Here is a 12,156-nt window from a genome sequence, read left to right as displayed (position 1 = left end):
ATGCTCAACATCATTAATCATTAGGAAACTATAAGTCAAAACCACAATGAGATACAGCTTCCTAACTGCTAGGATGGCTATAATAAAAAAAAAAAAATTGACAATTAAAAGTACTGGTGGGGGGCTTCCCTGGTGGCGCAGTGGTTGAGAATCTGCCTGCCAATGCAGGGGACACGGGTTCGAGCCCTGGTCTGGGAAGATCCCACATGCTGCGGAGCAACTAGGCCCGTGAGCCACAATTACTGAGCCTCTGCGTCTGGAGCCTGTGCTCCACAGCAAGAGAGGCCGCGATAGTGAGAGGCCCGCGCACCGCGATGAAGAGTGGCCCCCGCTCGCCACAACTAGAGAAAGCCCTCGCACAGAAACGAAGACCCAACACAGCCAAAAATAAATAAATAAATAAATTAATAAATTAAAAAAAAAAAAAAAAAAGTACTGGTGGGGGGAATTCCCTGGCGGTCCAGTAGTTAGAACTCCGAGCTTTCACTGCCGAGGCTGTGGGTCCCATCCCTGATGGGGGAACTAAGATCCCACAAGCAGCACGGCATGGCCAAAAGAGAAAAAAAAAATGTATTGGTGGGGATATGGAAAAATTGGAATTCTCACGCATTGCTGTTAGTAATATAAAATGTTGCAGCCACTCTGGAAACCAGTTTGATAGCTCCTCAAAACATTAAACATAGAGCAACCATATGATTTGGCAATTCTAAGACAATTGAAAACATATATTCACACAAAAGCTTGTACATGAATGTTCATAGTAGCATTATTCATAGTAGACAAAAGTGGAAACAACTCAAATGTCCATCAACTGACAAACAGATAAATAAGTTGTCAGATGTCCACACAATGGGATAGTATTCAGCTATAAAAAGGATGAAGTACTGATACACGCTAAAGCATAGATGAAATTTGAAGACATTATCCTCAGTGAAAGAACTCAGTCACAAAAGGCCACATAGTGTATGATTCCATTTATATGAAATTTCCAGCATAGGCAAATCCATAGAGATAGAAAGTAAATTAGCATTGCCAGAGAATGGGGAGTGGGCTGGGGGAGAAGACTTGGAGGGTGTCTGCTAATGGATATGGGGTTTATTTGGGGGGCAATAAAAATGTTTTGGAGTTAGATAGTGGTGATGGTTGTACATCTTGTGAATATAATTTTTTAAACCACTGAATTTTATGCTTTAAAATGGTGAATTGTATGGTGTGTGAATTATATCTCCATTTTTTTTTTAAGACATAACAAAAAAGTTAACTGAAGTAAGGCAAACCAAACCAAAGCAAAAGTGTTCCAAGGAAAGTCAGGGGATTGTCTTGCCTGGGGCTAGAGAGAATTCATTAGCACAAGGAATTGACATGAACAAAATTGGGTCTTAGTAGTTGAAGGGGCATTTATAATAATAAACCCACCATAGAGATAGGAGGATGGAAAGAAATTGACAATGTGAGAAATAGGTCCCTTAAAAGGAACTGAATATTACAAAAGAGTTCATGTGTACTCATACACACAGGGTCATAAACAGAGACCAACAAAGGGGAAAAATACCTGGCTCAAGAGAAATGTGTTCTTCACAATCCCACAGTTTGATGGCAAGGATTCCATGAAGCAACGGAAGTTATATGCAAAATATTGTGTGTTCATGTGTATTATTTTCTGTGGGAGAGTCTATATGTTTTACCAGGTTCTCAATAAGACCCTTGATCCTCTAGATACAAGGAACCATATATGGTTTAATAAATTTGCTCTTCCCTGTTTTTATCAACAGAGGGCAGAAAAGCAATACAATTAGCAGAGCCAACCGCCAGTACGTAGTTTTCTAACTCTTCAAGCCCTTCTCAATTTCTGCCATCTATTTCTTCCTTCGCTCTACCTTCTCCTCTAAACTAAAATTCCCTAACTGCAAACCCCCTCTTCATCCATCAATTTCCTACTATCTGTGATGACCGATATCAATGCAGCCCCACTTCTGTAATTTAGAGGGATTCAATCCACCTCTCATATTCCATTTGCATTCTGTTTATACCTGTGGTAGGTACAGTCTTCCTTTCAAAATAGCTATTGATTTTATTATTATTGTTGAAGGACAGGGTTTAAGGACAAAAATAACAGATTGTGGCTAAAACAATCAATCTTAAATACTTTTCTCTAAGATCTGTGTGCATCTTTCTCAGAAAGATAAATTTACATGATTGGGACACAGCAAAGGTTATGGTTACAAATTTTGTGATACATTTTTGTCCAAAATAGTCATACCAGCTTGCTGTTTAATGTTGTCAAGCAAACAGTTAAACAAACAAACAAGAGTGAGAGCAGACTATCTGCTTTTAAAGCCCACTTAAAATTAGGGAATGTATTTATGATTGCATGCAATCATTGCCGATCAATTCTGCCCAGAAAAGGTGATAAAAGCAACAGATCCTAGCTCTTTTTTTCCCTAGCCTTTTTAACGAAAGCAAATGCCTATTTTCAGTCAAACACTTCTCAAAAATTAACAGATTCAGATCTCAGACATGCACTCTGAGTGCTCCACTCACAAGCAAAGCACAGAAACCTTTGTGAAAAAAGAGTATGTATATGTATAACTCAGTCACTTTGCTGTACAGCCAAAATTAACACAACATTGTAAATCAACTATACTTCAATAAAATTTTTAAAAAAGGGACTTCCCTTGCGGTCCAGTGGTTAAGACTCCATGCTTCTAATGCAGGGAGCACGGGTTCAATCCCTGGTCAAGGAACTAAGATCCCACATCCCACACGCCGCATGGTGCGGTCAAAAAAAAAAAGTAAAAAAAAAAAGAAACTTTGTGATAATAGTTGAAGTGCTTGATATTGTCTTGAGTAGAAAATAAAGTGCTAAGGAAATAACCCATGAACAACACTTGATGTCCTGATATTTATGCCGTATTTTCTCATTTTAAAAGAAAATTTAGGACTGACCTGATTTGGGGATGTTTCATTGTTGCCGAAATCTGGCCTCTGTACACCGGCAGTGAATTGAATCTCAGAGACAGAGTTCTGGGTGAAGCAGAAAAGAACAGGTTTATTGCTTTGCCACGCAAAGGGGGCCACAGTGGGCTAATGCCCTCAAGACTGTGTGTCCCCATTGGAGGGGGTAGTGAGGAGTCTTATAGTAATGGTTCAAGGAGCAGAGTGGTAGATAAGGAAAGAGTACATGCAGGCCCTACATATTTTTCCATCCAGAGATCATCTGAAGACCATCAAAGCAGGCATCAGGTGGTCTCGTGATGGGCTTCTGTGGTTTTCGAGGTTATCGAGCTGTGACCTTCTCTCTGGGATGAAGAATGCTTACAGAGAGGGGAGTGTAAAGGGGAGTGTTCAAAGGAGAAAAATACCAGGTGCAATGATACAACAAAGCAGAAACAACAACAAAAACAGTCTTCTGAAAAGCAAGTCGAAGTGAGGTTAAAACAGATCAGAGCTTGATGGAGGCTATTTTAACTAGTTTTTATAAATTTAGCTGGAACAAAAACCCCACTGTTAATTTATTCCTTCCATTTCAGTGGAAAAAGGCAAGTGGGCATCGATCTCATCTGGCCGTTTCTTGCTGAAGCTGGGCGGGTGAGGGGCGGCGGGGGAAGAGGAGGGCGGGGACGGGGGCAGGCACGGCAAGAAGGGGTTTTTCTTATGGAAGGAATGAACATTCTCATGCCAACTGGCAGGCGGTTTGACAAGAGCCCTGGTGGTGGTTTTGCAGAAATAGCACAGGCAACAAGTCATGATTCTAGCTAGAACATATATTCCCATTGCAACCATCAAAACAAAGTAAGAACTGGAAAACTCCTGAGAAAATAGATTGGATAGCCCTGTGGGATCCAGGAAAACAAGTTTGAAAACTAATTGGAGACTCGGGAAGCAACTTCACAGGCATAAGCATCTGAATTATCTACTGTCTGGATGGGAGATTTCATGTCATTAAGAAGCGTTGTTATGTTTCCTGACTCATCGGGTATAAAAGTATTATACAACATTCCGTATGAATTAGGGCACAAGTTCCCCTCTGTGAGGCAGTCAAGATATTTAGGGCCATCTGGTTCTGAAGCACAGCTTTTCACATTAATGAGTCCTCAGAGTTTAACAAAGTCAAGCTCTGTTGGCTGTCATTAAGGGCTTGCTTTGTAATTTTGGCTAGTACCTCTATGTGGAGAGCCACACTTTCAAGACCAACGTTTAGGACAAAGAAATTGAGTAAATAATCACACCAAAAAAACTGATCTAGTCTACCTAGTACAAAGGTAAGGAAGGTTAGCCATTTTTGCCTTTTGTAAAATTTTATATTGATGTCCTTGTGCCCAAGGGAACCCTAGAGTGAATCTACCATTCCATCCAGGTGGAAACGAAGGCCAAAGATGGGTCCCACAGACCCAACAGGTTCCATTTGGGGCTCTCCAATACAGGCCTGGTCTCCTAATCTAATCTGTGGCAAACTAATCACTACTCTTTAAAATTATAAGACTTTTATAATAATCAGTGGGGGTCCATCCCATATATTGGGTGGAATTTGTCCAATGATGAAAGGTATGATTTCTCTGCTCCCAGCATAAAGGTGTCATATTCTGTGGTCAACCAGAATAAACCATCCCAAATGTGGTTAAAACCTTCTAGTACTTGATGTGGATTTTGGTTTTTTTGTTTTGTTTATAAATTTATTTATTTTATTTTTGGCTGCATTGGGTCTTCATTGATGCACATGGGCTTTCTCTAGTTGCAGACAGCCAGGGCTACTCTTCATTGTGGTGCTTGGGCTTCTCCTTGTGGTGGCTTCTCTTGTTGCAGAGCACGGGCTCTAGACGCATGGGCTTCAGTAGTTGTGGCACACGGGCTCAGTAGTTGTGGCTCACGGGCTCTAGAGCACAGGCTTAGTAGTTGTGGTGCATGGGCTTAGTTGCTCCGTGGCATGTGGGATCTTAGTTCCCCGACCAGGGATTGAACCCGTGTCCCCTGCATTGGAAGGTGAATTCTTCACCACTGGACCACCAAGGAAGCCCCTAACCTTTGTCTCTTGTGTTAGGAATGTCTCTCTTTCCATTCTCTTAGGAGCTGAGAATGTTCTCCCATATATAATTTCATTACAGCTTAATCCAAGCGTGCTTCTAGGGGCCACTCATTTATGGAGGAGAGAAATAGGCAGGACCTTGTCACATTTTAGATGAGTCTCTTGGCATAGCTTGGCGATGGTTTTCTTCAAGGTGTGGTTCATCTTCTCTGTCTTTCCCATAGATTGTGGTCTCCATGCTGAGTGAAGTTCCCATCTGATGCCCAAAACTTTACTCACTGTTTGTGTCACTTCTGCAATGAAGGCAGATCCGTTGTCACTCTGCATAATAGAGGGAAGGCCATATCTGGGGATGATGTCCTTAAGAAGAGTTTTTGTCACTTCTAATGTTTTTTCCATTCTGGTTGGGAAGGCCTCTACCCAACCTGAAAAGGTGTCAACAAAAAGCAACAACATTAAATATTACCGGTTGTCTTTGGCATCTGTGTAAAATCAATCTGCCAGTCATCACAGGGGTGTTCTCCGACATGTGTTCTTGTTAGTAGTCCTTGTTTATTGACTTTGGGGTTCTTTACACAAATGGGGCAGCTTCGTTTCACACTCTGTATAGTTTGTTGTAGATTGGGTCCTGGGAGGCAAGGTTGGATAAAGTTCATTAGGGCGTCTCATCCATAGTGGGTGCTATCACGTAGATGTTTTATTATTGGCCAGACGAGGGTGGCAGGCAGCAAGACCAGTCCACGTGTCCTCACTTTCCATTGTTTGGTCGGATCTAGGGTATCAAAACCTCAATCGAGGGACTTCCCTGGTGGTGCAGTGGTTAAGAATCTACCTGCCGGGCTTCCCTGGTGGCGCAGTGGTTAAGAATCTGCCTGCCAATGCAGGGGACACGGGTTCGAGCCCTGGTCTGGGAAGATCCCACATGCCGCGGAGCAACTAAGCCCGTGAGCCACAACTACTGAGCCTGCGCGTCTGGAGCCTGTGCTCCGCAACGGGAGAGGCCGCGACAGTGAGAGGCCCGCGCACCGCGATGAAGAGTGGCCCCCGCTTGCCGCAACTAGAGAAAGCCCTCACACAGAAACGAAGACCCAACACAGCCAAAAATAAATAAATAAATTTTAAAAAAAAGAAAAAAAAAAAGAATCTACCTTCCAATGCAGGGGACATGGGTTTGATCCATGGTCCAGGAAGATCCCACATGCCGTGGAGCAACTAAGCCCGTGCACCACAGCTACTGAGCCTGCGAGCCACAACTACTGAAGCCCGCGCGCCTAGAGCCCGTGCTCCACAACAAGAGAAGCCACTGCAATGAGAAGCCCGCGCACCACAACGAAGAGTAGCCCCCGCTCGCCACAAGTAGACAAAAGCCCATGCGCAGCAACGAAGATCCAACACAGCCAAAAATAAAATATAATTTTTAAAAAAACCTCAACCCTTTAAACACAAACAAAAAAACAAAAAAAACCCAATCAACAGCTCTCTTATCGTCCTTGGGTATATATTGGGGTTTCTACTGGGTTAGATGCAACTGGGGCAGTAGAGCCCCAATAAATGATTCACTTAGGCCTGCCTGTTCTGCTGCCTTAGCAGCAGCCTGATTGCTTCGAGCGATGAAGGAGGTTGATTGACTGATTGATTGATTTTGGCCACGCTGGGCAGCTTGCAGGATTTTAGTTCCCCAACCAGGGATCAAATCCAGGCCCTTAGCAGTGAGAACGCAGAGCCCTAACCCCTGTACTGCCAGGGAATTCCCAAAGGAGGTCAATTTCTGATGACCCAGGCAGGGCATAATAGCAGTGGCTTCTGGATCAGTCACTGCCTTTATAAGGGTTACGATTTCTGAGGCATGTTTAATGTCCTTGTTGTTTGAGGTTAATAAACCCTTCTCCTTCCATCTAGCCCCATGGGCTTGTACTACCATAAATGCATATTTGGATCTGTGTAGCTATTTGCCCTTTTTCCTTTTGATAAATGTAATGCTCGTGTTAAGGCTATTAATTCTGCTTTCTGGGCAGAGGTGCCAGGGGGTAAGGCAGCTGCTTCTATTACCTGCTGCACATCCCACTCATCTGTGTTATTCACAAAGCTGCTGCCCTCAGTAAATAAGTCCCAATCAACCTCTTCTAAAGGACCGTCTGAGAGGTCGAGGCAGCTAGAGTATAGTCTCTTGCACTTCTGGACAATCAAGGGTAACTTCCTCCTCCAAAGGAGTGGGCAGTAAAGTGGCAGGATTCAAAGAACTGACTGTTTGTATAGGAACATGTGAGTCATCTACGAGGAGGATGGCCTGGTATTTTCCCATCCTTCCTGCAGTCAGCCAATACCTCATCCCCCTTTTTGTTCTAGAAGTACCAAGACCTGATGTGGCACACATATTGTTATGGGTTGGCCCAGGGTACATTTTTCTGCTTCTTTGAGCAAATCACATGTTGCCACTACTGCTTGCAAGCAGGGGGGCCAGCCTGAAGCTGTGTTATCCAATTGTTTGGACAAGTAGGCTACAGGTCTTGGGGTGTCCCCAAGCATTTTGGTTGAGGACTCCCAGGGCTACTCCTTGCCCTTCATGTACATATAATTTAAACTCCTATTGTTACGTCTGGGAGGCCCAATGCTGGATCTGTCATAAGTTTATTTTTGAGCATTTCATAAGCCTTTTGGCAATCGCCAGTCCATACCAATGGCTCAGAATCTGTGCCCTGTAAAGCATTATGTAAGGGTTTTGCAATGAGTCCAAATTTAGGAATCCAAATACAGCAGAATCCTGCCATCCCCCAAAATCTACAAAGTTGTCTTTAATTTTCAGGAATTTTTTAAGTTAAAAATGGCTTGTTTTCAATTTGCCATTAAGCTCGGAGTTCCCTTCTGTAACTGGAAGCCCAAGTAAGTCACCTGATGTTTGCAAATCTGGGCCTTTTTCTGTTATCCTTTGTAACCGTGCCATGCTAAATTGCTTAACACAGTGGTGGTATTAGAAGGGCAATAATTTTCATCCAGACTGGCTATCAGAAAGTCATCCATGTACTGTTGGAGAATTCCTTGGTCTAGATGTAACCCCAACGAATCTTTAGTCAAAATCTCATTGAAGAGAGGAGGGGAATTTTTAAATATTGTGGCCGTACAGTCCAGCAGTATTGACTCATTGCTTTAGACTTTGGGTCTTGGGAACTCCCCGTCAGTCCAGTGGTTAGGACTCCGCGCTTCCACTGCAGGGGGCATGGGTTCAATCCCTGGTTGGGGAATTAAGATCCTGCAAGCCACGTGGCACAGCCAAAAAAAAAAAAAAGAATTTGGGTCTTGCCATTCAAAAGCAAACAACAATTGTGATTTTTTGTTCTACTGGAATATAGAAAAGGGTATCTTTCAAGTTTCATACAGTAAAATATTCATAATTTCCAGGTATGGTGGTGAGTACGGTATATGGGTTTGGAACTGTGGGATGAATGTCTTGAATGATTTCATTTATTGCTCATAAATCATGAACAAATCAGTATTGATTTTGTGAGGCTTTTAAACTGGCAAAATAGGAGTGTTATAAGGAAATCTGCAAGGTCTGATTAGTCCGTACTTCAAAAACCCGTCTAGAACTGGCTGGATTCCTTATGTGGCTTCTTTTTTTTTTTTTTTTTTTTGGCCATACAATGGGGGATCTTTGTTCCCCGATCAGGGATTGAACCCATATCCCCTGCACTGGGAGCGTGGAGTCTTAACCACTAGACCACCAGGAAAGTCCCTGTATAGTTTCCTTTTTAAGAGGATATTGTTTTTTCCTTGGACAAGTCACTCCTGTCTTTACAATGATAGGAATCGGGGCAGTGAATCCGGCCCATCTGGGTGCCCTGTTAGCCCAGACAGCCTTACTCACTTTTTCCTGGATCCTTTCTGGAATAGGCTCAGCTTCTTTCTCTCCTGGCTGTTCGAGGACTGTTGGGAGCCTTAGGGCATTTTCCAGTGGCACTTCTAAACGCAAAAGTTGTTTCTCAGGTGAAAATGTTATTCGCACATTTACTTTGCCCAAGTCTCTTCCTAGAAGAGGGATTAGACAGTCCGATATGTACAGGAAATTATGTTTCAATTTCTCTTCTCCTATTTTGCACTCCAGGGGCTGGAGCAGAGGACGTTGCTGAGTTTGTCCCGAAAGTCCCACTACTGACACTGTGGACTTGCTCAAAGAGGCCAGTTTACAATTTAGAACCGAGCAGTTTGCTCCTGTACCTGCCAAAAAATCTGCTAGTTGATTCTCCACTGTTAATTGTACCCGGGGCTCCTGTGGGGCTATAGCCATTGGAGCCACCAGCATGGCGAGAAGCCCCGGGTCCCATCAGTCACTATATTCTTCTTCAGAACTTTCCTTCCTGGTGACCATAACCTCCACTGGAGGGTCCCTCTGTTTTTTGGGGCATTCCATCTTTAATTTAGGACATTTCTTTTTCCAAGGTCCTTCCAGAATATGTGGCACCCATATCTATTAGAAAGTCAATCAACTTGTTCCCCACTGTCAATGTTACCCAGGGCTCTTGTGGGGATTTTAGAATTGGACGCCTCAAGTCCAAGGGAGTCTTCGGGCCTCTTCATTCAATGTCAGTGTTCCTCTCTTTCTACCATATGAGTGGCTCCTGTCTCCTTTTTATTATTTTCTTTCTTTTTCTTTAGTCTAGGGCAATCTCTTTTCCAATGCCCTTCCTCCTTGCAGTAAGCACATTGTTCCTTCCCCAGTGGTGGCTTCTTTTAGGTTACTCACCTTCTGGGAGTTTAATGCTGCTGCCAGAAAAGGTGCATTCCATTTTGCATCTTCTTGCTTCTGTCGTTGTTCCCTGTTGTTGAATACTTTAAAAGCAACATCTACTAATTGAGAAGGGTTCATTCCAAATGCACCATCTAACTTCTGTAATTTTTTCCCTATATCTGGGGCATTTTGCCCAATGAAAGTCATATTTATCATCCTTACATTCTCAGGGGCCTCAGGGTCTGCATCCGTGTAGCGCCTATAAGCTTGATAAATCCTTTCTAGGAACTCTGTTGCATCCTCATTTGGTTTTTGTTTTATCTCCTGAATCTTGTTTAACCTCTTTTGTCTAGGTACCCCCTTTTGAAGACCCACTTAGACACACCTCCTATAATGTTCTAGAAGTGGCATGCCCCCACTATTAGGATCCCAGTTAGCTAGCAATAGGGACTGACAGATTTGCTTCTGGAGTTCCATTTGGATCCACTAGGTGGAGCTGGTGTGCTTCCTCTCTAGCTTTGTCAATGACCATCCTCCTTTCATCCCCAGTAAGCATTATATTCTTAAGAGTGTGAATGTCCACCCAAATGGGATGGTGAGTGGAAAATATGGAGGTGAAAGGTTCAGTCACACGGAGGGGGTCCTCTTGGTAAACAGGGTTATGGTTTTTCCAGTTAAGCAAATCCAAAGTAGAGAATGGATTGCACATCCACAGGAACCCAGCTGGCTGGCCATTTGCATTAAGGCCTCCTAGGCACAAGGGAAATTGCACTGTTGCAGAAGTGGCTTCCGGTCCAAATTGGGTGCCCTGTTGGGTCTTAGATGGTGATACTAAACCAGATCCCTGTGCCCCAGGGGTTAACAGAGAAAATTCTATTCTCTCCCCATGGGTAGGGGAAACAGGAAGCCGTGAAAGGAGTGAATATGTTGGCATGCTGAGGGCAGTGGGAACAACTGCCGGTGCAGCCTGTTCAGCCAGTGGGGGAGCTGGATAAGCCAGAGGGGGGTTTAAGTCGTTTTTTATTTATTTATTTATTTATTTATTTTTGGCTGTGTTGGGTCTTTGTTGCTGTGCACGGGCTTTCTCTAGTTGCAGAGAGCAGGGGCTACTCTTCGTTGCAGTGAGCGGGCTTCTCACTGTGCTGGCTTCTCTTGTTGCGGATCACGGGCTCTAGGCATGCAGCCTTCAGTAGCTATGGCTCGTGGGCTCTCAAGTGCAGGCTCAGTAGTTGTGGCGCACAGGCTTCGATGCTCTGCAGCATGTGGGATCTTCCCGGACCAGGGCTCAAACCCGTGTCCCCTGCATTGACAGGCGGATTCTTAACCACTGTGCCACCAGGGAAGCCCTGTTGGAAGATTTTTAATCACAGTTTCAATTTCATTACTTGTGATTGGTCTGTTCATATTTTCTATTTCTTCCTGGTTCAGTCTTGGAAGGTTATACCTTTCTAAGAATTTGTCCATTTCTTCCAGGTTGTCCATTTTATTGGCATAGAGTTGCTTGTAGTAGTCTCTTAGGATGCTTTGTATTTCTGCGGTGTCTGTTGTAACTTCTTTTTCATTTCTAATTTTATTGATTTGAGTCCTATCCCTCTTTTTCTTATGAGTCTGGCTAATGGCTTATCAATTTTGTTTATCTTCTCAAAGAACCAGCTTTTAGTTTTATTGATCTTTGCTAATGTTTTCTTTGTTTCTATTTCATTTATTTCTGCTCTGATCTTTATGATTTCTTTCCTTCTACTAACTTTGGGTTTTGTTTGTTCTTCTTTCTCTAGTTCCTTTAGGTGTAAGGTTAGATTGTTTATTTGAGATTTTTCTTGTTTCTTGAGGTAGGCTTGTATTGCTATAAACTTCCCTCTTAGAACTGCTTTTGCTGCATCCCATAGGTTTTGGATCGTCGTGTTTTCATTGTCATTTGTCTCTAGGTAGTTTTTGATTTCCTCTTTGATTTCTTCAGTGATCTCTTGGTTATTTAATAACGTATTGTTTAGCCTAGATGTGTTTGTGTTTTTTACGTTTTTTCCCTGTAACTGATTTCTAATCTCATAATGTTGTGGTCGGAAAAGATTCTTGACATGATTTCAATTTTCTGAAATTTACTGAGGCTTGATCTGTGACCCAAGATGTGATCTATCTTGGAGAATGTTCCGTGTGCACTTGAGAAGAAAGTGTAATCTGCTGTTTTGGGATGGAATGTCCTATCAGTATCAATTAAATCTATCTAGTCTATTGTGTCATTTAAAGCTTGTGTTTCCTTATTAATTTTCTGTCTGGATGATCTGTCCATTGGTGTAAGTGAGGTGTTAAAGTCCCCCACTATCATTGTGTTACTGTCAATTTCCTCTTTTATAGCTATTAGCAGTTGCCTTATGTATTGAGATGCTCCTATGTTGGGTACATATATATTTAT

Source organism: Balaenoptera musculus, chromosome 10, assembly GCF_009873245.2.
Source record: "Balaenoptera musculus isolate JJ_BM4_2016_0621 chromosome 10, mBalMus1.pri.v3, whole genome shotgun sequence".
In the NCBI taxonomy this organism is placed as follows: Eukaryota; Metazoa; Chordata; class Mammalia; order Artiodactyla; family Balaenopteridae; genus Balaenoptera; species Balaenoptera musculus.
The sequence above is the reverse complement of the archived record's forward strand: the minus strand, read 5'-3'. Positions refer to the sequence as shown.